Consider the following 24641-nt stretch of genomic DNA (forward strand, 5'->3'; position numbering starts at 1 on the left):
CATAGTGATGCTTCCTAAGGCCCACTTGACTTCGCATTCCAGGATATCTGGCTCTTGGTGAGTGATCACACCATTGTGGTTATCTGGGTCATGAAGATCTTTTTTGTATAGTTCTTCTGTGTATTCTTGCCACCTCTTTTTAATATCTTCTGCTTCTATTAGGTTCATACAATTTCTGTCCTTTATTGTGCTCATCTTTGCATGAAATATTTCCCTTGGTATCTCTAATTTTCTTGAAGAGATCTCTAGTCTTCCCATTCTACTATTTTCCTCTATTTCTTTGCATTGATGACTGAGGAAGGCTTTCTTATCTCTCCTTGCTATTCTTTGGAACTCTGCATTCAAATGGGTATGTCTTTCCTTTTCTCCTTTGCCTTTAGCATCTCTTCTTTTCTCAGCTTACATTTGTAAGGCCTCCTCAAACAACTATTTTGCGATTTTGGCATTTCTTTTTCTTGGGGATGGTCTTAATCACTGCATCTTGTACAATGTCATGAACTCTGTCCACAGTTCTCCAGGCGCTCAGTCTATCAGATCTAATCCCTTGAATCTATTTCTCACTTCCACTGTATAATCATAAGGGATTTGATGTAACCTGTTCAGTTCAGTTGAGTTGAGTTCAGTCACTTAGTAGTGCCCGACTCTTTGTGACCCCATGGACTGCAGCACACCAGGCCTCCCTGTTCATCACCAACTCCTGGAGTTTACCCAAACTCATGTTCATTGAGTCAGCAATGCCATCCAACCATCTCATCCTCTGTCGTCCCCTTCTCCTCCTGCCCTCGGTCTTTTCCAGCATCAGGGTCTCTTTGTATCAGGTGGCCAAAGTTTTGGAGTTTCAGCTTCAACATCAGTCCTTCCAATGAACACTCAGGACTGATCTCCTTTAGGATGGACTGGTTGGATCTCCTTGCAGTCCAAGGGACTCTTAAGAGTCTTCTCCAACACCACAGTTACTCTTTATTTTTTTTAGGAAGTTTCCTATAAATGCTACATTAAACCCAAGGACACTTGTAATTACCTTGGGCCTACCCATATAATCCAGAACAATTTCTCCAAATCAAAGTCAATAATTGACACATGTGTAAGTCCCTTTGCCACATAAGGAAACATTCACAAATTCTGTGGATTAAGATGTGGACATCTTTGTAGGGAGGCATTTCTCTGCTTACTACACCAAGTAATTCGAGGATGCGTGCATCCTTGAATTGTGTAGATTTCCCTATGATTTACTTACATGCGTAGGGACTCACAGATACTTGTTTCAGTCTATAACCCAGTTCTTTCATTGTCTATTTATTTGCTCAAATTGTTTGAAATTTAGCCACTGGTATTCCCTCAGATGTGTTCCTGTATCTTTTAGCTATATCCCTGTATTTTTTCAGGTGCTTCATTTTTTTCCCTGGTGCCACAAGATATTCCAAGCTCATTTTGAACTTTCAATGTCCAAATCCTGATTCTACCATTTTTCCTATGGAACACTGTTTCCTTTTACTAGGGAAACCAAGAAGAAGAAATCAGTGATGGGGGCCCGTTCAGTACACATAGCTTGGATGAAACTACACATGTACAGAAATCCACATTTATTTCTATTTCTATTGTGTGTGTGTGTGTGTGTGTGTGTGTGTGTGTATATATATATATACACTCATATATATTTCATGAGTTTATACTAATACCTCTGATTTCAATCCAATACCACAAGGCTGTTTCTAATATTTCTCCTTGCCTTATTTATAGCTTCTTCTTTCTTCAACTGTGAGAAACCTGGTTCTCATTATCTATGCTTGTTTATTCAACCCTAGTATAAAGTAGTTACAGAATTGCTTAACCATGCCCCTAAGAAAAACAGATTTGCTAACTAGAGTACAGTGTCTGTGAGTAGTTCGTTTTGTCTTTTGTCTTATAGAATCCGTCCACGTAACTTTTCCAGTGTTATGAAAGTCAGGTCTTTTCTTCCCCATTCCTTTCACTGCATTTCATCATTTTACAGTTAGGCTCATTTGTTATGGTTTGTATTTCAATTTTGGTTGTCTCAACATCTTGATTGCTCTTAATTATTTACTTATATTATGAGGTGTGTGTAAAACATGCTGATTCTGAGAGCCAAGGCTGTATGAAAATGTACACTCAGAAATGTCGCTCCCTCCTCATCCATTACCACATTCCCATTCCACCTCCTCCCACCCCTCTCCCACTTACTTCCTTAAGATAATCAATCTCATTTATCCTTCATGAATTTCATTTGCACAAATAAACAAATATAAATCTGTTTTTTTAATATTAAAGACTCTTAAAAATTAGTTAATTAATTCAATTTTGGCTGTTCTGGGTCTTCATTACTGTTCATGGGCTTTTGCCAGCTGTGGTGACCAAGAGCTACTCTTCATTGCAGAGCATGGGCTTCTCATTGCTGTGGCTTCTCTTGTGGCAGAGCACAGACTCTAGGTGTGCTGGCTTCAGTAGTTGCAGCTCGGGTCTTTGTGGTTGTGTTATTCAGTCACTTAGTTGTGTCCCACTCTTTGTGACCCCATGGACTGCAGCACGCCAGGCTTCCCTGTCCTTCACTATCTCCCAGAGTTTGCACAAACTCATGTCCACTGAGTCAGTGATGCTATCAAACCATCTCATCCTTTGCCACCCCGTTTTCCTCTTGCCCTCAATCTTTCCCAGCATCACGGTCTTTTCTAATAAGTGGGCTCTCCACATAAGGTGACCAAAGCATTGGAACTTCAGCTTAAGCATCAGTCCTTCCAAAGAACATTCAGGGTTGATTTCCTTTAGGATTGACTAGTTTAATCTCCTTGCTGTCCAAGGGACTCTCAAGAGTCTTCTCCAGCGTCACAGTTCAGAACCATTAATTCTTCAGCGCTCAGCCTTCTTTATGGTCCAACTCTCACACCCATACATGACTACTGGAAAAACCATACTTTTGACTAGACGTATCTTTGTCAGCAAAGTGATGTCTCTGCTTTTTAGTAAGATGTCTAGACTTGTCATAGCTTTTCTTCCAAGGAGACACTAAATTCTTTGAATTTGGTGGCAGTCACCATCTGCAGTGATTTTGGAGCCCAAGAAAATAAAATCTGTCACTGTTTCCACATTTTCCATATGTATTTGCCCATCGAAGTGATGGGGCCAGTTTCCATGATCTTAATTTTTTGAATGTTGAGTTTCAACCCAGCTTTTTCACTTTCCTCTTTCACCCTCTTCAAGAGACTCTTTTGTTCCTCTTCACTTTCTGCCATTAGAGTGGTATCATCTGCATATCTGAGGTTGTTGATGTTTCTCCAAGCAATCTTGATTACAGTTTGTGAGTCATCCAGCTTGGCATTTCACATGATGTACTCTGCATTTAAGTTAAATAAGCAGGGTGACAATATACAGCCTTGACATATTCCTTCCCCAATTTGGAATCAGTGCATTGTTTCTCCAGTCCTAACTATTGCTTCTTGTCCTGCATACAGGTTTCTCATGAGGCAGGTAAGGTGGCCTGGTATTCCCATCTCTTTAAGAATTTTCCACAGCTTGTTATGATCTACACAGTCAAAGGCTTTAGCATAGTCAACGAAGCAGAAGTAGATGTTTTTCTGGAACTCTCTTGGTTTTTTGATGATCCAGTGGATATTGGCAATTTGATCTCTGGTTCCTCTGCCTTTTCTAAATCTAGCTTGTACGTCTGAAAGTTCTTGGTTCATTTACTATTGAAGCCTAGCTTGAAGGATTTTGAGCATTACCTTGCTAGCATGTGAAATGAGAGCAACTGTACGGTAGCTTGAACATTCTTCAACATTGCCCTTTTCTGGGATTATAATGAAAACTGACTTTTTTCAGTCCTGTGGCCACTACTGAGTTTTCCAAACTTGCTGGCATATTGAGTGCAGTGCTTTAACATCATCATCATAACTCAGCTGAAATTCCATCACCTTCACTAGCTTTGTTCACAGTAACGCTTTCTAAGGCCCACTTGACTTCACACTCCAAGATGTCTGACTCTAGGTGAGTGACCACACCATCATGGTTATCTGTATCATTAAGACTTTTTTTGTATAGTTCTTCTGTATATTCTTGCCACTTCTTCTTTTTTTTTTTTTTGAAGATGTGAAATAGAGTTTTTTTTTTTTTCTTTTTTTTATTAGTTGGAGGCTAATTACTTCACAATACTTCAGTGGGTTTTGTCATACATTGATATGAATCAGCCATAGAGTTACACGTATTCCCCATCCCGATCCCCCCTCCCACCTCCCTCTCCACCCGATTCCTCTGGGTCTTCCCAGTGCACCAGGCCCGAGCACTTGTCTCATGCATCCCACCTGGGCTGGTGATCTGTTTCACCATAGATAGTATACATGCTGTTCTTTCGCAACATCCCACCCTCACCTTCTCCCACAGAGTTCAAAAGTCTGTTCTGTACTTCTGTGTCTCTTTTTCTGTTTTGCATATAGGGTTATCGTTACCATCTTTCTAAATTCCATATATATGTGTTAGTATGCTGTAATGTTCTTTATCTTTCTGGTTTACTTCACTCTGTATAATGGGATCCAGTTTCATCCATCTCATTAGAACTGATCCAAATGAATTCTTTTTAATGGCTGAGTAATATTCCATGGTGTATATATACCACAGCTTCCTTATCCATTCATCTGCTGATGGGCATCTAGGTTGCTTCCATGTCCTGGCTATTATAAACAGTGCTGCGAAGAACATTGGGGTGCATGTTTCTCTTTCAGATCTGGTTTCCTCAGTGTGTATGCCCAGAAGTGGTATTGCTGGGTCATATTTGCCACTTCTTCTTAATCTCTTTTGCTTCTGTTAGGTCTCTAGAGCAGAAGCTCAACAGTTGTGGAGCACAGGCTTTATTGCTCTGAGGCATGTGGGATCTTCCAGGATCAGGGATTGAACCCATGTTTCCTGCATTGTCAGGAAATTGTCAGATTCTTTACCACTGAGCCATCAAAGAAGTCCAGATTATCAAGTATCTATTCTAACTAACTTAAAGAGATAAATAAGTGCTTGTGTGTCCAACTCTTTGTGACCTTATGGGCTGTAACTCTCCAGGCTCCTCTGTCCATGGGATTCTCCCAGCAAGAATACTGGAGTGGGTTGCCATGCCCTCCTCCAGGGGAATCTTCCCAACCCAGGGATCAAACCCTCATCTCTTACATCTCCTGGATTGGCAGGCAGGTTCTTTACATAAATCAAATATTCCTAAAATTTTAATAACATGAGATTTAATTTCTAATGTACTAATAAGAAATTTCTTCAGAAACTAACTCAGAAACATCTTAAGAACCCATGTTCACATAATTAAGGTAAATCTTTGGCCAATGTGACTGATTTGAAATCTATGGTTTAATAGAACAATTATATCTTCCCTGATTTATCAGTGTTGAGTATAATAGAAACATATTTTATTTTAATTAGGTTTATTTTTCCTTTAGTTATACAAGCTACTGATCTAATAAACTAACATTACTCTTACATAATGTAAATTTATGTTCAAGGTTTTCATAACTTCAAGAATAATTATGCTTTGTAGCATGTCAGCTTAAAGATAATTTCCAGGATTCCTAGGTGGCTTAAAACTTTGAACTGGTATTAAATTGAGTTAATTAATAGATATTCACTGGATATCTAGATTATTTCTAAGATAGTATATTGAAACATAATTAATAATATTCTCTAGAGGAGCTATATCTATGGGTCATGTTAATGAACATGTTCATTTTTTCTACTTTAAGAAGATGTAAAAGAGAAGACTTCTATGTGTGGTAATAGAAAAGTATATTCATGAACTTTTCTAGTTTGCTGTATTGTTAGTGTATGACAATTTCTCAATTACCCACCCTGCAGTTTCCTCTATGAATGAGAAGTTAGTTGTTTTGGTTAAAGGTTATAGGTAGTATGCATGCAAGCTCAGTCGTGTCCAACCCTGCGACCAACGGACTGTAGACCTCCAGGCTCCTCTGTCCATGGGATTTTCCAGGCAAAAATACTGGAATGCATTACCATTTCCTTCTCCAGGGCAGTTTCCCAACCTAGGGATTGAACCCACGTCTCCTGCATCTCCTGCATTGGCAGGCAGATTCTTTACCACTGTACCACCTGGGAGGCCCCTGTAGTTAGCATGCTGCTGCTGCTGCTGCTAAGTCGCTTCAGTCATGTCCGACTCTATGTGACCCCATAGACGGCAGCCCATCAGGCTCCCCCGTCCCTGGGATTCTCCAGGCAAGAACACTGGAGTGGGTTACCGTTTCCTTTTCCAATGCATGAAAGTGAAAAGTGAAAGTGAAGTTGCTCAGTCGTGTCCGACTCTTAGCGACCTCATGGACTGCAGCCTACCAGGCTCCTCCATCCATGAGATTTCCCAGGCAAGAGTACTGAAGTGGGGTGCCATTGTCTTCGCTGGTAGTTAGTATAAATGGTTGCAATTACCCTTAGGAGCAATAATAATAATAACAACAGAGAATCTAACTGTATATATGTTCTGATTTTTCAAAGAAAAACAGTAGTTTTATCCTAAAGCAGTAGACCTCAATCTTGTTGGTCTCCAGATCATTTTACTCTTGAAACTTATTCAGGCCCCCAAAGGACTTCTGTGTATGTAAGTTATAACTATCAATATCATATTAGAAACTCAAACTGAGAATTTCTAAAATACTGGTTTATTATTAAATTTGAGGATAGCAGCAATAAACAAATTGCCTGTTTATGTAAATAGCATCTCAGAATTCTAAGAAAATTTGTTTTGATCTTGTGGGCCTCCTGAGATCTGTTCTAATACAAAGTATCAGTATGTTTCAGAATATGAACAAGGATAATAAAGATAAAACTCAGAAAAGAATTCTATTTGCCTTAGTTGATAAAAACAAAGTCTGAAAAAGAAGTTATGAAATGTGTTAATATCTCAGCAAATTTCACTCTATTTTTATGGGTTTGCTTCCTTGGTTTACTGACAAGTGCCTTTGTTTTTTTTACAATATAAATGATGATTCTTTATTTTCTGTGTAAATTGTCTAGAAAGAAAAAGTCCTGTGTCTTACGACAATAATTTTCTATGTTTTATGTGGATTTTATTATGTCCTTGATTGTGTAAAGAAAAATAAAGCAAAGATTCCTCATTTATAAAAGAAATAAGGTTCTTTCCAATTGCACTGCTGCTGGTGTATGTTTTTGGATATTTTATTATTGCTTTGATTAACTAGGTAATCAAATACTATTTCTCAGGCATCCATGAGCCTAGCTTAATCAACTGTCTGAACTCTTTTAAAAACTTTTCTAAACTGTTCCTTCCCAGAATGGGTAAACAAGTAAAACTGTCAAGATAGTTTTTACATCTAAAACTATGATTTCCCAGAAAGCTCTGGGAAAAACTCACAAAGTTATTTTTTCTTTTATTTCATAAAAAGGGAAGTAATAGAAATAATTGTTTGCTTGATATGTGACTATTGTAAGAGTTTCATGGGAAGTACTGTCAGCAGAGACACTCAACCTGCCCCAGGTTAAATTTCTGTAAGTAAAATGGTATTAAAATAATACACTTGAGAAAGGGTATGCTTTATGGGAAGTCCCTGGAAATTTGTCAGTATTCATTCTTTCCACAATATGATTTCACCTTAGGGAAAGCACTAATTAAAACTCTTAAGAAATTTTTCTTTTCAAATTTTCTTATATTTTATTAGTGTCCCAGAGAGGCTTTACCTGATGATATTAAGCCACAGCAGTATGGTATTATCTGTTATAAATTCAATTATTATTTGAAATACCTACTCAGTCAAAGCTTTACTTCTTTAATTTGAATCTAGAGGCTGCTAGGCCAATGGTCCTCAGTCAAAAGATACATCAATTTTACCAATGGAGTACGGGTATATAAACTGGGAATATAAATGTCCATTTATATATTTTATAAAATATAAAATAAAATCCAGACTTATTGACTCTTTTTACTTGATATGCTTGATATAGTGTGTATATGTCTCACGACTGTTAATTATATGCTGTATCTCAAGTTTTTTTTCTTTATCAAAATCATATTTATACATTTGTATAAACCAAATGTAGCATTCACTGACTTCTTTAGAGATAAGTTTAATAAATATCTTTAGCGATATTTTGCCTAAATTTTAAAACTTAATTATCTTTGTTTTGCATATCACCAGACATTTTAAATTTCAAAATGATCAGTAATAAATTAAAGACAGCCATTCTCAGTCTTTCATATCTACAGATGGTTTTTGCTTTACTCTGATGCTTCTCGGAAGTGATGCTATAAGATGCAGGCCAGGGACTTCCCTCTTGGTCCACTTGTTAAGACTCTGCACTTCCAATGCAGGGGACACAGGTTCAATCCCTTTTCAGAGAACTAAGATCCCACATGCTGCACGATGTGGCCAGAAATTAAAAAATAAAAAGAAGCAGCCTGGAATCCACCCATCACAAAAAGAGGACAGTCTGAGTCTTGTGGAAAAAGACTTTACAAAGTGCTTCAAACTACTGACATTTCAAAAAAATAGACTCTCGGGTGCAGTGTTCTGAGGTGACATGCCTTAGACAACTCTCAGGGGTTGCTAGTAGGCTGAGTCAAGATTTCCAGAACCCTGTCCAGTTGAGAAGCAGAAGGCTTCATGCAAATGCTAACCCAAGACCCACCAGAACAAGGATTAATTATAGTACTGAATAAACTGATAAGGGAAAACTTATTGGCTATCTGGAATATTGTTGATTTTTAAAAATTGCTCCATTTTCTGGATCAATAAGAAAGTGATTTCTCTTTCCTTTTACATTTCTGAAACCCACAACAATATAGTAAACTTTGCTTTTGTAAACTGAAGTGAAACAAATTTTAAATGATATCTGGTTCTCACTGGGTCTGCAGAACTCAGAAACTCTAAATCTCTTCACTTTTCAAGACAATGTTTTTATTTCATAGTTTCCATAAGAATTGGTCCTCCTTTTTACTAGGTATGATCAGTCAAATTGATTGTGCAATAAAGATCTTATCTGAAGTGTTATATTTGAGAATGGTGTTCACTTAATCAGATATGACCACCACTTTGTTTTAGGAAACAAAGGTTGGCTGTGTTTATAGAACTAATACCTACAAAACCCTCCTAGGAAAGCTGGTTCAGTTCCTGGCTGACAGGGTCCCAGCCTTTCAGGTGATTAGTAAGGTTATATCCTAGCAGATCAAGAACTGTAGAATATTTGGTGGCCTTATGAAGAGAAGAATTCACTAAATTCCTAGAACCTGAAGGTGAACTTTGGTGAAGAGAATTTCTTAGGATTGGTTTCCTGGTCTTAAGATAGTAGATAGTAGCGGCTTTTAAATCTGTCTGAGATTCCTTATGAAGACTCTCAGAGAGTAGTTAATTTTGTTGCATTAGTAGTTGTTCAACACTGTATGGCCCAAGATTTGCAAAGCAAACTTAAGGAAGTCTGTATGTTAAGTGAAAACCCTTGCTGCATTTATGTAAACAATCAGGTCAAACCTCATTGAAGTCAGCCTTATTTTGTGATCAAGAAGAATCTTTCTTCGAAATTCTACAATCACAAATGGAGAGAGACTGTGAGAAAAAAATTGTGAAAGACTTTGAAACATACCAAAAGTGAAAGTCGCTCAGTCATGTCCGACTCTTTGTGATAGTCCATGGAATTCTCCAGGCCAGAATACTGGAGTGGGTAGCCTTTCCCTTCTCCAGGGGATCTTCCCAAGCCAGGGATCAAACCCACATCTCCAGCATTGCAGGCAGATTCTTTACCAGCTGAGCCACAAGGGAAGCCCCAAAATACTAGAGTGGGTAGCCTATCCCTTCTCCAGCGGATCTTTCCAACCCAGAAACCAAACTGGGGTCTCCTGCATTGCAGGTGGATTCTTTACCAACTGAGCTATCAGGGAAGCCTCCGCGCCCCCACCAAATGATTGCCTCTACTTCTTGGCAATCTGTACGTTAACTGTGAAAATGAAAGTATTAGTAGCTCAGTCGTGTCCAACTTTGCAACCCCATGGACTGTAGCCTGCCAGGCTCCTCTGTCCATGGAATTCTTTGGGCAAGAATACTGGAGTGGGTTGCTATTTCCTTCTCCAGGGGATCTTCCCAACCCAGGGATAGAATCCAGGTCTCCTGCATTGCAGGCAGATTCTGAGCCACCAAGAAAGGTCTAGAGCATACCATTTTGGATTATCTGATTCTATGGCATTTAAATTTTTCATTGTCTTTGAGCTATTTTACAATTCTGTGAGTTACTTTTTAAAATGATAGCAATGTAAATAATTATTATCTATGAACATGCAAATTAATTCTGTCTGGGGGAAAAACAATTGATCCCTTCCTCTTCTCCATCATGGAAAAAGTCAGTTTTGCATTTATTTGTAAAGTTGTTTCATGACCCACTTATGTCTCTGCTCTTTGAATTCTCCTTTGAACCAGTTATAACATTTTATTGACTTCCTCATTAATTAATAAGTTAAATAAAATATTTAATTTATATTCACTTTGTATATTTATTTGACAATCACGTTTTATCTTTCAAAAATTACCCTTTAACATATTAAATTCTTCCCATGATTCATGTGGTTAAACTATATTATCTTTATTATTTATACATAACTCTAAGAGTTTAATTGTTAACAGTTCACTGATACAATGCTAGTTTAGTGGACATTCAATTAAGCATTTATTAATTTTGAATCCACAGGAAGTTATTTCCTATCTTGGAACTAATAATTGTATTATTTTAGGTGTTAAATATTCTTGTAGGCACTTGAAAAGCTCTTGAGTCCTAGACACTATGCTTATGGGGTAAAATCAATAAAATAATTGTATAGTCACTCAGTAAATACTTGTTGATTGCATAAACCAGTAAATTGCAATAATATCTACCATTTTGTTGGTCCATGTGCCATGTATGCATACCTATCCTAGAAATAAGGAAGATAATACGAGAAGCAAATTAAGCAGAGAGATCTGTTGGAAAAAATAATAATGGCTATTACTATTATTAATATTTCCCGTTGATGGTTGAGGAACAGGCTGAAGGTGAATACCTTGCCTGTGATTGCATCGCTCTAAATACCAGAGGCGATACTGAACCCACGTCTCTGATTTCCGAGTCTTTGCCTTTTCTAAATCCCCAGATATGGTACTGGGTCTTCTACTTGCTCTTCTGAAGGAATCCAGTCAAAGTGATTTAAACCTTCCCCTTTTGGTTCACCTACACCAGAGCCCCACATCCTTGAACTTGGCTAAGGGGACATCGTAACTGGAAAGCATAGTACTCCTGGGCACCAGGTTTCCGTTCTACACGTGGCGGATAATCCTGGCCCTGCCGGAAGCCATGTACTCTGAAGCGAGTTACTCAATCTTTCTGTTAAAACAAGAATATTAATAATATCTAACCGTAAGAGTTGTTGTGAAAGAAAAGGAGAGAACACATACAGTGATCTTGACACAGTCCCTGGCACAGAGTAAGTGCCCAACAAGCGGTCGTCATGGCAACATCTGCCCCAGATTTCTGCTCCTCTGTGGATCGAGCATCCTGTGAACCGCAGCAATCAGAGTGGCAGAGACTGGATTGGGAAGGAGGAGCTGGTGGTGGGAAGACACGATTTGCATAAGCATTTGCATATTAAGAAAACACTTTTTATTTCACAATGGAATGAGTCTTTTGAAGCAAAGCTGTACAATCTAGCGACAATTTAAACAAATTCAAATTGGAAAGTTACAAGGAAGATTACAGAAGGAAACAGGAGGAGTCCAGCCTTAATGGGTTTAAATCCCAGAGGCTCTGAGCCAAGCTCCAAAATCAGCCTTAACTCCTGCCTGAGCTGGGCGGGAATCCTTCCCCAGGCTCAATAGTGGCTGAAAAGAAGCAGGAGTGGAGATCACAGGGCCTGGGGGCCAAGATCTACCCCAGGTTCCAAAGTCCAGTCTGACACCAGGCTCCAAACTCCATTCTGGATCCCACTCTCCACTCCTGAAGAAGTTATTTGTCAGCAAGTGCAGGGAAACTTTCTTGTGGCCAAGCCCTGAAGCAGAGTTCAGCAGAAGCAGCCACGGTGTTTGGGCCTGTCCCTGTGGTTTTCGCTGCTGGGTCTGAATCCAGGGCGGCTCTGGGTAAGTGCTGACGTCTAAGGTGGGGAAGGAGCCTTCACTCACTGCTGAGGGAGTAGGACCAGGGCCAGGAGGATCACGGAGCTGGCCTTGCTGCACTTAGCAATCGCCTCTGAAAAGAGTCTGAGACTGTGCACGGGGACCTGGGGACCCAGGTGCCACCCCACAGGCACAGGCCTGGGCGGCAACAACAGCACAGCTGCGCTCCGGCCCCGAGAGGTGCCAGGGCTCTGTCTGCTGTCAAGAGAACAGGGTTCACGCCCAGCTCTGTCCCTGCCCAGCAGAGTGACTTAGTTTACTGAAAGTCTCCAAACATCAGTTTCTTCATCTCTAAGGTCCAGTTCTTCTTCCCCTAAGGTCCAGTGGTTAAGAATCCACCTGCCAATACAGGAGACACAGGTTCGATCCTTGGGCATGGAAGATCCCCTGGGGGAGGAAATAGCAGCCCACTCTATTATTCTTGCCTGGAAAATTCCATGGACAGAGGAGGCTGACAGGTTACAGTTCATGATGTCTCAAAAGCGTCAGACACAACTCAGTGACTAAGCACACAAAAACGGAAGATTAAACACACTTGACTCCCAGGGTGTTTTGATGTGAAATGAGATAATGTATGAACACCCCAGGCCCTAACTGGCAGCTGGGTTGGTCTGAAGGAGGGCAGTAAATCCCCCACTCTCCCTTCTGTGATCTGAGCCAACTGAGATCTAGAAATAGATGTCAGAAAAATGGAGATCAAAACATTAGCTTTGCAGCCATTAGTTCACATGCCTGTGTGCTAAGTCAATTCAGTCATGTCAGACTGTTTATAATCCTATGGACTGTAGCCCACCAGGCTCCTCTGTCCATGGGATTGTCTAAGCAAGAATACTGGAGTGGGTTGTCATGCCCTCCTCCTGGGAGTCTTCCTGACCCAGGGATGGAACCTGTGTCTCTTATGTCTCCTGCATTGGGACAGGTTCTTTATCACTAGACCTGCAGCCAGATGGCTTCCGAACATTTCACTGGAGAATCATCAAGGATAGGAAGTGTCACTTGGACTATTTCCTTAAGGAAGCCTGAGGATGAGGAGTTAAGTCCTTCTGACATTCATACATAGAACTGTAATGTGGACTTTCCTAACCCAAACCCTAAGCTTTCAACTTGTGGTTCTGAAACATTTCCATCACTCACCTATAAACTAACGTCTTAGTAAGAGAAGTCTTCACAGATCAGCTTTTAGAGGAGCTCAGTGCTCTGAGCCAAAGATTCCTGAGTGATCAATTTCTCTTCCCCAAACTTAAAACCACATCCAGACTTTCTATTTTCATCTGCAGTCCTATAAATATCACAGCCATGTTTGAAGTACATCCTTAGATTTCCTCTCCTCACCTACCATTCCTGAGGATCAAGTGTGATACAAAGGGAAAGACGTAAACCATATTCAAGAAGACCCAGCCTCCCTGACTCTCTTCAAAAGGTGCTGAAGTCCCATCCATAATCCTGGCAATGGACCAGGACTAGGCTTCTTCTGATCCAGAAGACAAAACTGCTGTCAATTAGAACTTTCTATGTTACACTTGGTTATTTCAAATCTTCTAGGCTTTCCTCAAAATGCTGATAAGCATATGAGCTCTCTCTCTCTCTCTCTCTCACACACACACACACACACACACTTAACAGCTCACTCTAAGTAGGTGACTTTCTTACGAAGTCTCCTACTTCTTGTAGACATAGAAGCCATCTTTTGGAAAGTTCTTGCAGCTTCACATATTAAAAGTTACAATCCACACACATCTGATTGTGCATGCATCTTCTCTTCCTTTCCCTCTGCTTTATTAACAAAGAAGTTCCTCCTCCAATCTAAGTCAAGTTCTTCCACTGTTTTTCAGATGCCATCATCTTTCTCCTTCTCAGGAATCTTTACTCTCAGTGATCCTTCTCTCTTTTGTACATGCAGTCTCTGTATTTCCATTGGATTTTCCTCCATAAGTGTTCTCCCATTAAAAAGCAAATTTGCACTCAACCTCACCTCCTCCAGTTAACACCTCACCTCTGTCCACCACCCAGCCCAGTCACAGCCAAACTTCTGTGAAAAGGCAGTCTACACTCATTGGCTACATCTGTTCACCTCTCACTCACTCCTTACCACCACAATCTATCTCTTTGCTCCCCACAAACAACTCACACAAAGCCTACCAACAATCTCTAATTGTTAAATCTAGTGGGCAGTTTTCAGTCCTTATCTCGTTTAATGTCTGAGTAGCATTTCATACTTTGGAGACTCCCTTGGATGTCTCAAGGCAACTGATTTCTCAGCCTCACCTCTAAATTGGTCCTGATCTGTACTTTCAAACTCAGAAGTAGTATTATCTTCTAACCAGCTGCACCAGCCAATCTGGAGTCATCCACAACACTCCCTTCTTTCCTACCCTCTACATCTAATCCATCAACAAGTGCTGCTGATTTTACTTTATTAATACTTCCTAAATCTATCCATTTCCTTCCATCCTTTGGCATTTCTCTCTGAGCCACCATCTCTTTTCACTTGGTCAATAACACACTTCACCAGTTTCTTCTCTACATATCATTTGCTCTAAGTGAATACTGAAAGATATTTGAAAAATAAAAGCTGAATGATATGTTTCAAAATGCAAATCTGATTTCTTCTCTCTCTCTCTCTCATACACACACACATATACATACACACCATTCACACTTCTTAAAACTCTTTAACAGTTTTTCACTGCTCTTAGAATCCAGATTCCAATCCTTAGCATGGCCTATAAGATCCAGCAGTTTCTGCCACGATGTTGTCTAATTCCAGGAACCACCATTCACATGACAGTCTGGGTAGAAGCTCCCTTAAATGTTGTGCAGTACGCAACCTGCACAACTGTACACCAGGCCCTGAGCCCTGACCTATCTCTCCAGCCTCATCTTGTATCAGTCTCATCCTAGCTCTCTGCACTCAGCCACTTTCTAGTTTTCAAATGTGTCTGACCCATACCAGCCAACAGAATTTGAACGTATTCCTTCTGCTGGATACATTCTCCTCTCTACCCCAATTTCTTTTCTTGGTTAATTTTTAATCAAAAGACTTCCTTACAACAACCTTTAATATTGGTCAGGGTCCCAGCAGAAAACAGACAGTGCATCCCAAGAAGGGTTGGCTTGAAGAGAGTTTAATGAAGGGACTAATTATAAGATAAAGCCATGGTTAAGGGACCAACAATGGCTGGTGAAGCATTCCTGGGCCTCAAGGGGCAAAGGGAGGGAGTGATGGTTGTAAGAGAGGAGCGTCCTGATGGGCTGTGACTTCCAGTAGAGCAACACAAATTACTGCCACACTACAGCCCAGCAGGGAAGGTACCAGGGCACAAAGACCTCCACCTCTCTCCCCTTCCACTCCTTGCTGGTGTCTCCCACGGGCCAAAACCACCCGAAGTCCGAGGACCAAGAAGCCCATGGATGCAGTCATTAGGGGTAAGAGCAACCTGAGAAAGAGGTGAGAGTGCATCTTGAGCAGCCAGAGGAGAATATTCTACATTCCCTCCTCCTTCCCCACCAGCTGTCTTTGATTTCTGCATTTTTAACACAGCATTCTTTTCCATCAGAGTTCTCTTCATTTGTAATTATGATTCCTCTGTATTTGATTCATGGAAAATCATTGCTAAATAATTATTTTGGTGCCAATGATTATTAATTTTAAATTATGAACAGACTAGTTCATAAATTCATGAGAGTAGGTACTGTTAGACACCCAGTGCCTGGCATAGTAGCTGATGTTGAGTAGCAGATCCACCAGCACCTGCTGAATGAATAAATGAAGGCTTATGAGGAGGAGCAATCACTACTTTTAGCTACTCATTATGTTAAGTTTATGTACTTTTTAAAGAAATCATTTATTGATTGATTTTGCTGCCTTGTGTCTTAATCGTGGCACAGAGGATCCTTCGTGCAGGATCTTTTGTTGAGGTGTATGGACTCTCCAGTTGTGGCACATGGGCCCCAGATAGTGCAGGCTTCCGTAGCTGCAGTGCATGAACTTAGTTTCTCGGAGTCATATGGGGTCTTAGTTCCCTTACCAGGGATTAAACCTGAGTCTCCTGCATTGCAAGGCAAATTCTTAACTACTGGGCCACCAGGGAAGTCCTGAGTTTATGTATTTTGACCACTGGGTGTCTACTCAGGTTTGTAAAGACAAGGGAGAGTAGATCTGGCAATAATTGGAAGGGAAACGTCTTAGCCCAGGCTGCTGCAACAAATACCTTAGACTGCAAGGCTCAAACATCAAACATTTATTTCTCACAGTTCAAGAGGTTTGGAGGGCCAAGATCAAGGTGCCAGCCTATACAATGCCTAGTAAGGAACTTCTTCCTGGTTTGCAGACAGCCACCTTCTCTGTGTCCTTAAATAGCAAAGAGGGCAACCATCTCTTTCACGTATCTTCTTATAAGGGCACTAATTCTGGACACAGAACAGCAAACTGGTTCCAAATAGGGAAAGGAGTACGTCAAGGTTGTACATTGTCACCCTGCTTATTTAACTTACATGCAGAATGCATCATGAGAAACGCTGGGCTGGATGAAGCACAAGCTGGGATCAAGATTGCCAGGAGAAATATCAATAACCTCAGATATGCAGATGACACCACCCTTATGGCAGAAAGCAAAGAAGCACTAAAGAGCCTCTTGATGAAAGTGAAAGAGGAGAGTGAAAAAGTTGGCTTAAAGCTCAACATTCAGAAAACTAAGATCATGGCATCCAGTCCCATCACTTCATGGGAAATAGATGGGGGAACAGGGGAAACAGTGAGAGACTTTGTTTTGGGGGGCTCCAAAATCACTGCAGATGGTGACTGTAGCCATGAAATTAAAAGACACTTGCTCCTTGGAAGAAAAGCTATCACCAACCTAGACAACATATTAAAAACAGAGACATTAGTTTGCCAACAAAGGTCCATCTAGTCAAAGCTATGGTTTTTCCAGTAGTCATGTATGGATGTAAGAGTTTGACTATAAAGAAAGCTGAGTGCCAAAGAGTTGATGCTTTTGACCTGTGGTGTTGGAGAATACTCTTGAGAATCCGTTGGACTGCAAAGAGATCCAACCAGTCCATCCTAAAGGAGATCAGTCCTGGGTGTTCATTGGAAGGACTGATGCTGAAGCTGAAACTTTTAATCCTTTGGCCACCTGATGCGAAGAACTGACTCAGTGGAAAAGACACTGACGCTGGGACAGATTGAAGACAGGAGAAGGGAACGACAGGATGAGATGGTTGGATGGCATCACTGACTCAATGGACATGAGTTTGAGCAAGCTTTGGGAGTTGGAGATGGACAGGGAGGCCTGGCGTGCTTCAGTCCATGGGGTCCCAAAGAGTTGGACATGACTGAGTGACTGAACTGAATCCTGTTCATGAGCACTCCACCCTCATGAACTAATCACATCTCAAACACTCCACCTCCAAATACCATCACTTTGGGAGTTAGGGGAGTCAAACATAGGAATTTGGGGGAGTCAAACATTCAGTCCATAACAGGAGAGGGTCAGGGTGAATGCTAACAGCACAGAGAAGGGTCCTCATCAATCGGTATCAGAGAGGTCTGAGCCTTTGCTACTACATTTAGTCTTAATGAAGTCTCCCTTGACTGTATGAGTTTGGATAGTCACACAAATCCCCTGGGTCTTGGTTTTCTCACCTGTCAAATAGGGTTGCTGCGCTGCTGCTGCGTCGCTTCAGTTGTGTCCAACTCTGTGCGACCCCAGAGATGGCAGCCCACCAGGCTCCCCCGTCCCTGGGATTCTCCAGGCAAGAACACTGGAGTGGGTTGCCATTTCCTTCTCCAGCGCAGGAAAGTGAAAAGTGCAAGTGAAGTCGCTCAGTCGTGTCTGACTCTTAGCGACCCCATGCACTGCAGCCTCCCAGGCTCCGCCATCCTTGGAATTTTCCAGGCAAGAGTACCGGAGTGGGTTGCCAGTGCCTTCTCCGTCAAATAAGGTTAATGGATGGCTAATTTCCCTTCACAATTGCTGGGAGGATTGCATGAGGTCATGTGTGTTATGTAACAGATAGTTTCCACACAATGGTTGGTCCCTGGGTTCCAGAGGTACTCAGGATAATTTTAATAAAGCTCACTTTCTAGTCTTTGTCAGGGAGAACATTCATTCTGGATGTAGAATTCTCACCACTGATACTTCTGAGCTTCATGGGACCTTGTTCCCAGGGCTGTTCCTTGGAGAGGTTCTCTCCCTAGTGGCAAGAAGGACAATAAGACTATGGTAAGGACACACCTTGCCACTCCAAATTTAGGAAAATCTCTCGCTGCTTCTCACCACACCCCTTCCCTTCCTCGGCCTGAGAAAATTCCCAAAGTTCAGCCAAAACCATTGCCCCTGGCTGTCTCTAAGCCCACACACCAAAAGACCCCCTGCCTTCCTATCAATCACTTGTCATTTATGAATATGCAATTACAAAAATGTGAAGTCATCATTTCCAGTTATGCTCTTTTTAATTTGCAATACTGGCAAAGGGGTTGGTCTTCCATGACCCAACACTTGCTCCCTGATCGTTGGTTACTATCCTTTATCCTTGTAATCTTTTCTTAATTATTATTAAAGTATAGTTGCTTTACAGTGTTGTGTTAGTTTTTACTCTACAGCAAAGTGAATCAGCTCTACAGATACATATATCCCCTCTTTTTTGAATTTCCTTCCCATTTAGATCACCGTAATACATGGAATAGAGTTCCCTGAGCTATCCAACAGGTTCTCACCAGTCATCTATTTTATACATAGTATCAGTATTGTATATATGTCAATTGGGCTTCCCTGGCTCAGCGGTTAAAGCATCTGCCTGCAATTCAGAAGACCTGAGATTGATCCCTGGGTCGGGAAGACCCCCCTGGAGAAGGAAATGGCAACCCACTCCAGTGTTCTTGCCTGAAGAATCCTGTGGAGGGAGGAGCCCGGTAGGCTACAGTCCACGGGGTCGGAAAGAGTTGGAAATGACTGAGCGACTTCACTATATATGTCAATTCCAATCTCCTAATTCATCCCATCCCCCTTTCCCCCTGCCCTTGGTGTCCAAATGCTTGTTCTCTGTGTCTGTAACATTGACATAATATCTATAAGGCAGACATGTTCTTTTCCTTTCTTCTTTTATTTCTTTTTTCTCTCTGTGGTCGATCCTTCCTGTGGATTTCCAATGTCTCCTCCGGGCTAAGTCATCATGGATTTCCTCATTTCTCCAAACAGACGGCTCAGTACCATTAACTTTGTAGTTCTGTCTTCGATAGATCCAATCTTTATATTCCCTCCCTTGCTTTCCTTAACTTTTTAATAACAGAGACATGTCAGGACAGAAATTGCTTCTAGTCTGGTACAGGTTGTGCTCTCCATGGCGCGTTTATTACTGAGGCGGGGGTGGCTTCACTTCGACTTGACACAAACCCAAGCAGGATATGAAACGCTGAAGATATTTGTCTTTATCGGGGGCCTCACGGTTGTTAGGAAAGTAGGAATGATATTGATGCATATATATCTCCTTGTAGTCCACACCAAAGAGAGAGAGAGAGAGAGAGAGAGAAGCCCCTGACATTTATCTCTTAAATAAGACATGTGAGCAGCCAAATGCCGTTTGACAGGACAAATATTTACTGTGCCTGCAAACAGCCCTGAAAGTCGGTGCAGAGATCACTAAGGCTGATCAACGTTCAACGGAGACACCAGACCCCAAGAGCTGGGGATTAAGGGCATCATTTAACACTGAACTATGGGCAAGATTTGTCTAGCTGGCCCTGCATCCAAACTGGGCGTTTCATTTTCATTTCCTGGATTCTCCATGGGCTCATGTTCTTCCGGGTGAGTAGCTGTGAGCCCTTTTCATTCCCCTAAACTCTGATCTTTCCCTGAGCTGTAGAATTTTTCTTTCAGCTGGGCTGAAACCCATCATTCAGCTGGGCTGTAGAGTTGCAGAATTCTTGTGAAGATTTGCTAGTTCTCCTCCAAAAAGAAAACTGGACTCCTGAAGATCCACAGGAACAGCACCACTAATAGCAAATGAGAAGAGAGACCCGTCTGGAGACCTTGGCGAGAAGGAAAAAAGCTTTTGCAGCAGCATCCGCAGCAAACCACATGGAGGGGTGGGACAGGGGATGGGGGAATTTCCACTAACAAGTTTGATGGTTATTCTGTAACTGTAGAGAAGCCCTGTTTGCTTCAGCAGCATAATTTTTTTAGACAGAAGTGTCTGATTAAGAAGCTCATAGAGCAATGGTGTTTAATTGACACTGGCCACAAAGGCATCTGAGAAGCTTTATCTTCTGCCTTTCATAGGCATTGCTGCAAGTTCCTCTGTTGCTGCAGGCAACGTTTGAGAACAGCTCTTTATCTGTCTGCCCCACTGAGGTCCTGATAAGCCTTCCTTTCCAGAGAAACAGCCTGTAACTGAAGTCAGACTGCTTGCTTCCTTCACTTCCTGGTTTGGTTATATTTAACCTCTCATGCCTCTGTTTTCTCAACTATCTATTTTTTTTTAATCTAATTATCCTTTGTGGCAAGACTTCATTAAATGTTCAGTTCGGCAGTTCAGTCGCTCAGTCATGTCTGACTTTTGCGACCCCATGGACTGCAGCACGCCAGGTTTCTCTGTCCACCACCAACACCCGGAGCTTGCTCAAACTCATGTCCATCGAGTTGGTAATGCCATCCAACCATCTCATCCTCTGTCGTCCCATTCCGCTCCTGCCATCAATCTTTGCAAGCATCAGGGCCTTTTCCAATGAGTCAGTTCTTTGCATCAATAAATGTTAGCTCTTCTGATTATCATTTTGAACAAATGCCACAGTACAGCTGTGTTGAGGAATTATCCTACCTTGGTCAGGATAAAAGATGCTGGATACAGACTTTCAGCTTTACAAGATGAAAATTTGTGAAGACGGATGGTGGTGATGGTTGGACAACATTATGAATGTATTTAATACCATTGAACTGTATACTTGACAATGACTATGATGGTCAATTTTATGTACATGTATTTTATACAACAAAAAAGCAAAAAAAATGAAAACAAACCAAAGAAAAATTTTTTTAAGTAGTTGGGTATGGCAGACAGAATCATGCCCTTCCTAAAAGGTCACCCTCCTAATCCCCAGACACTGTGAATGCTATTTTACATGATAAAAGGATTTTGCAGTAGCGATTCCAATAAGAACCTGAAGGACTGGGGATTATCCCAGATTACCCAGGTGAATCCAGGCACAAGGGTCCTTACAAAAGAGAGACAGGAGGGTCAGAGTCAGAGAAGTGGATGTGACGACAAAAGCAGGGGTCAGAGAGGAGAGAAGGTGCTACGATGCCGGCTTCTGGGATGGAGAAAGGGGGTCAGGAGCCATGGACTCAGAATGCCTCTGGAAGCTGGCAAAGGCAAGGAAACAGATTCTCCCCTGGGGCCTCCAAAAGGAACCCAGCCCTGCAGACACCAGGGTTTTCAGACTAGTGAGATTTCTGCCCTTCAGAACTACAAGATAATAAACTCATATTAAGCCTCTAAGTTTGCTGTCATTTGTTGCAGCAGCCCTAGGGAACAAATGCATTGGATATTTGTGGAGATGTGGGCCTGGTCAGGAGAGAAGGCAGGAACACAGAGACGCCTCAGTTGGGGGACAGAACTGGGGGTCATTCCATCCTGCCAGAGGACACCTGGTGGAGGCCACAGCCCTGTGGGAAGAGCAGCCACTCTTTTTTTTTTTTTTTTCTTTTTCTTTTTAATTTCGTTTAAAAAAAAAACAAACCTTAGAGTACAATTGCTTTACAATGTTGTGCTGATTTTTGCTGTACAATGAAGTGAATCAGCTATATGTACACATATATCCCCTCCCTCTTGGATCTCTCCCCCATCCCTCTCCTCTAGGTCATCACAGGGCACGGAGGTGAGCTCCCTGAACTATACAACAGCTTCCCAGTAGCTGTTTTTCTTATATATGTCAACCCATGAAATCTTGATCAGTGTTGGCACAGCTCAAGGCCAAAGCATGTGGAGGGGTTGAGGGCCATCCCCAAATGGAAGATGGTGTGTGAGAACCGAAAGTCCTTTGGCTGCAGCCTTCTCTTCCCCCAGAAAACCTCAGAGGAAGGGCCTGGTGTGAGACTGTGGCTGCAGCCGCCGGCTCGCAGTTTCCACATCTGCTCAGGAGCTCCTGAGATGAAGCAGAGACAGCTCTCACACGAGGCTAGGGCTCCTCTTTCTAGAGTCTCTGTACTTTTCTCATGTGCCCCACAAGCCAGTCCTCCAAAATACTCATTGAATGAATAAACAAGCAAACAAATAGACAAGAACAACCTAAATGTGATCACAAAATATCACTGTTTTTTGTTAGCTTGGGGGTATGGGACTGGAGTGAGACGAAGACTGAGTGAAGATCCTCTCTCTTTTCATCTCTCAAGAAAGGGTGACAGAGTGGTCCCCTCCTCAGTCACACACGCATAGGTGTCCTTGGGCCCAGAATAGAAAGGTGGCTCAGAGTCCTGCACTGCTGAAAACAGCAGCCTGCAAACTCCCCCAGAGCATCCAAAATCCAAGGGGTGCATGCTAATAACCCATCATTGATGTTGCCTTTGCTGACGCCCAAAGAAAAACAAACATTTAATTGAGCAAATTCTGGCATCAATCAATGATGTGACTTTAGTCAAGCAAAAACGACAGATTCCCGAGTTGGACATCCAACTGTGAGAATTGTTCTCTTCTGGGGCAGAGAATGCAAAATGTGTATATATAGCATCTCTTACCCAGCCCAGGACCACAACTCAGTGTGGGGGGAAAAAAAATCCACTCTGTTTTTAAAATCTTCCTGAGTTTAAGTTGTGCTGTGACAAAGCTTATGGTACAACTCCAAACTCTTTCACAGAACTGTTGTGATTTATTATATGCTAATGATAATATGATTCTAAGAGACAGTTGGAGATGATTGAATCAGCAGAGACCTAACCAGAGAGAAAGAGGAACCTGAAGTTACAGCAGCAGATCAGAGAATTCTGGGCAAGATGGTGGTGATGTGGAAGCACAGGTTTGGGACCTTCTTGACTCCCCACAGAAAAACAGATCTGCTAAGTAGGAAAACCAACTAACCTGGCCACAGGAGATATTTATGACAAAACCAGCTGAATAAGTATTCTCATAAACCCCAAATGCAAACAAATTGGGATAAACCCCAATAGTTGTAGCCCCAGGTGGTCTTAGCACCTGTGGGGAAGCAGAAGGGGGCCACCAGGCATCTACAGACCTAGAACAGGAAAACCCCAAGTAGCTGACAGGTGGGCCTGCGAAGGTGACTTGTGGTCCTGCGAAGAACAGCTGGTGCTGGGAAGGGCTTTGCCCCATCCAGCCGGGGGGTGGGGAGTGGGAGGGAGCTACAGCCAGCTCTGAACCGTGACCCTTCCAGGCTGAGCAGCCAGGGCTCTCCTTTAGGATAAGATCCACATCAAGGAACTTGCTGCGAGAGGAATCAAAACCCAGCGGGACAGCGCTTTAGACTGATCCAACCTGACCACAAAAGCAGGTAAAAACCCAACTGCTGACATGTGTGCCCACCCCCCTCCCTTCCACCTATTTAGGCAGCTGGGCTGGCTCTGCTGCTCTGGGGTCCCTGTTTTGTTGACCCATCTGGACATAATTCTGCCCTTGTCACTCTTTCAGACACAGTTTTGCCACTACCCTCTGGCTTCATGTGTAATTTCAAACAATTAGTCCTCCTACTGCCCCCTGGAGCCTTTAAAATATCTCCTACCTCCTCCTATGACAAGTTTCAAATACTTGGCAACAGCTATCACAGGCCCCCTTAAAGCATCTCTTTTTGAGGCATCTCTGGTTTCTTCAAAAGCACCTTATGGAATGTGGGTTCCAGAACCCTCATTTCCGGCCCCTGCCTCTGGTCTACTTTTAATGGAATTTCATGCAATTCAGTTCATGGAATGGCAGAGAAAATACCAGTCATGGAGCCAAAGAGCTTGTATCTAAGTTCTGGAACCCCAGCTCCTGGCTAGCCTCAGTTTTCCCATCTGCAGTATGGGGATAATATTAAATCATAGACTTACAATATTTTGAGGAATAGTGAGATAATAAATGGAGCCACTTGGAGAGCTCTAGCACATTGTTGCTCTTCAGTCACTAAATCACATCCAAGTCTTTGTGACCCCACGAACTGTAGCACACCAAGCTTCCCTGTTCATCACTATCTCCTGGAGTTTGCTCAGACTCATATCCATTAAGTCAGTGATGACTTCCAATCCTCTCATCCTCTGTCATTCCCTTCTCCTCTTGCCCTCAATCTTTCACAGCATCAAGATCTTTCTCAGTAAGTCAGCTCTTCATGTAAAGTGGCCCAAGTATTGGAGCCTCAGCTTCAGTCCTTCCAGTGAATATTGAGGGTTGATTCCCTTTGGGATTGACTGGTTTGATCTCTTTGCTGTCCAAGGGACTCTAGCACATAGACAAAATATATAGAAATGTTTAGGTATTATTTCTCAAACTTGGAAATCATTGGCACCCCAA

The 24641-nt window shown here is 41.9% G+C and overlaps 1 long non-coding RNA gene across 1 annotated transcript in view; it reads right to left on the reverse strand.

The window, feature by feature from the left end:
* Positions 1 to 18282: 18282 nt before the first annotated feature.
* Positions 18283 to 24641, reverse strand: part of LOC133067173 (uncharacterized) — a 32768-nt gene continuing 26409 nt past the window's right edge. The window contains exon 7 of the long non-coding RNA XR_009695215.1: positions 18283 to 18344. This is a non-coding gene — a long non-coding RNA (uncharacterized LOC133067173). The remainder of the gene's footprint in view (positions 18345 to 24641) is intronic.

Source organism: Dama dama, chromosome 12 (genome assembly GCF_033118175.1).
Source record: "Dama dama isolate Ldn47 chromosome 12, ASM3311817v1, whole genome shotgun sequence".
In the NCBI taxonomy this organism is placed as follows: Eukaryota; Metazoa; Chordata; class Mammalia; order Artiodactyla; family Cervidae; genus Dama; species Dama dama.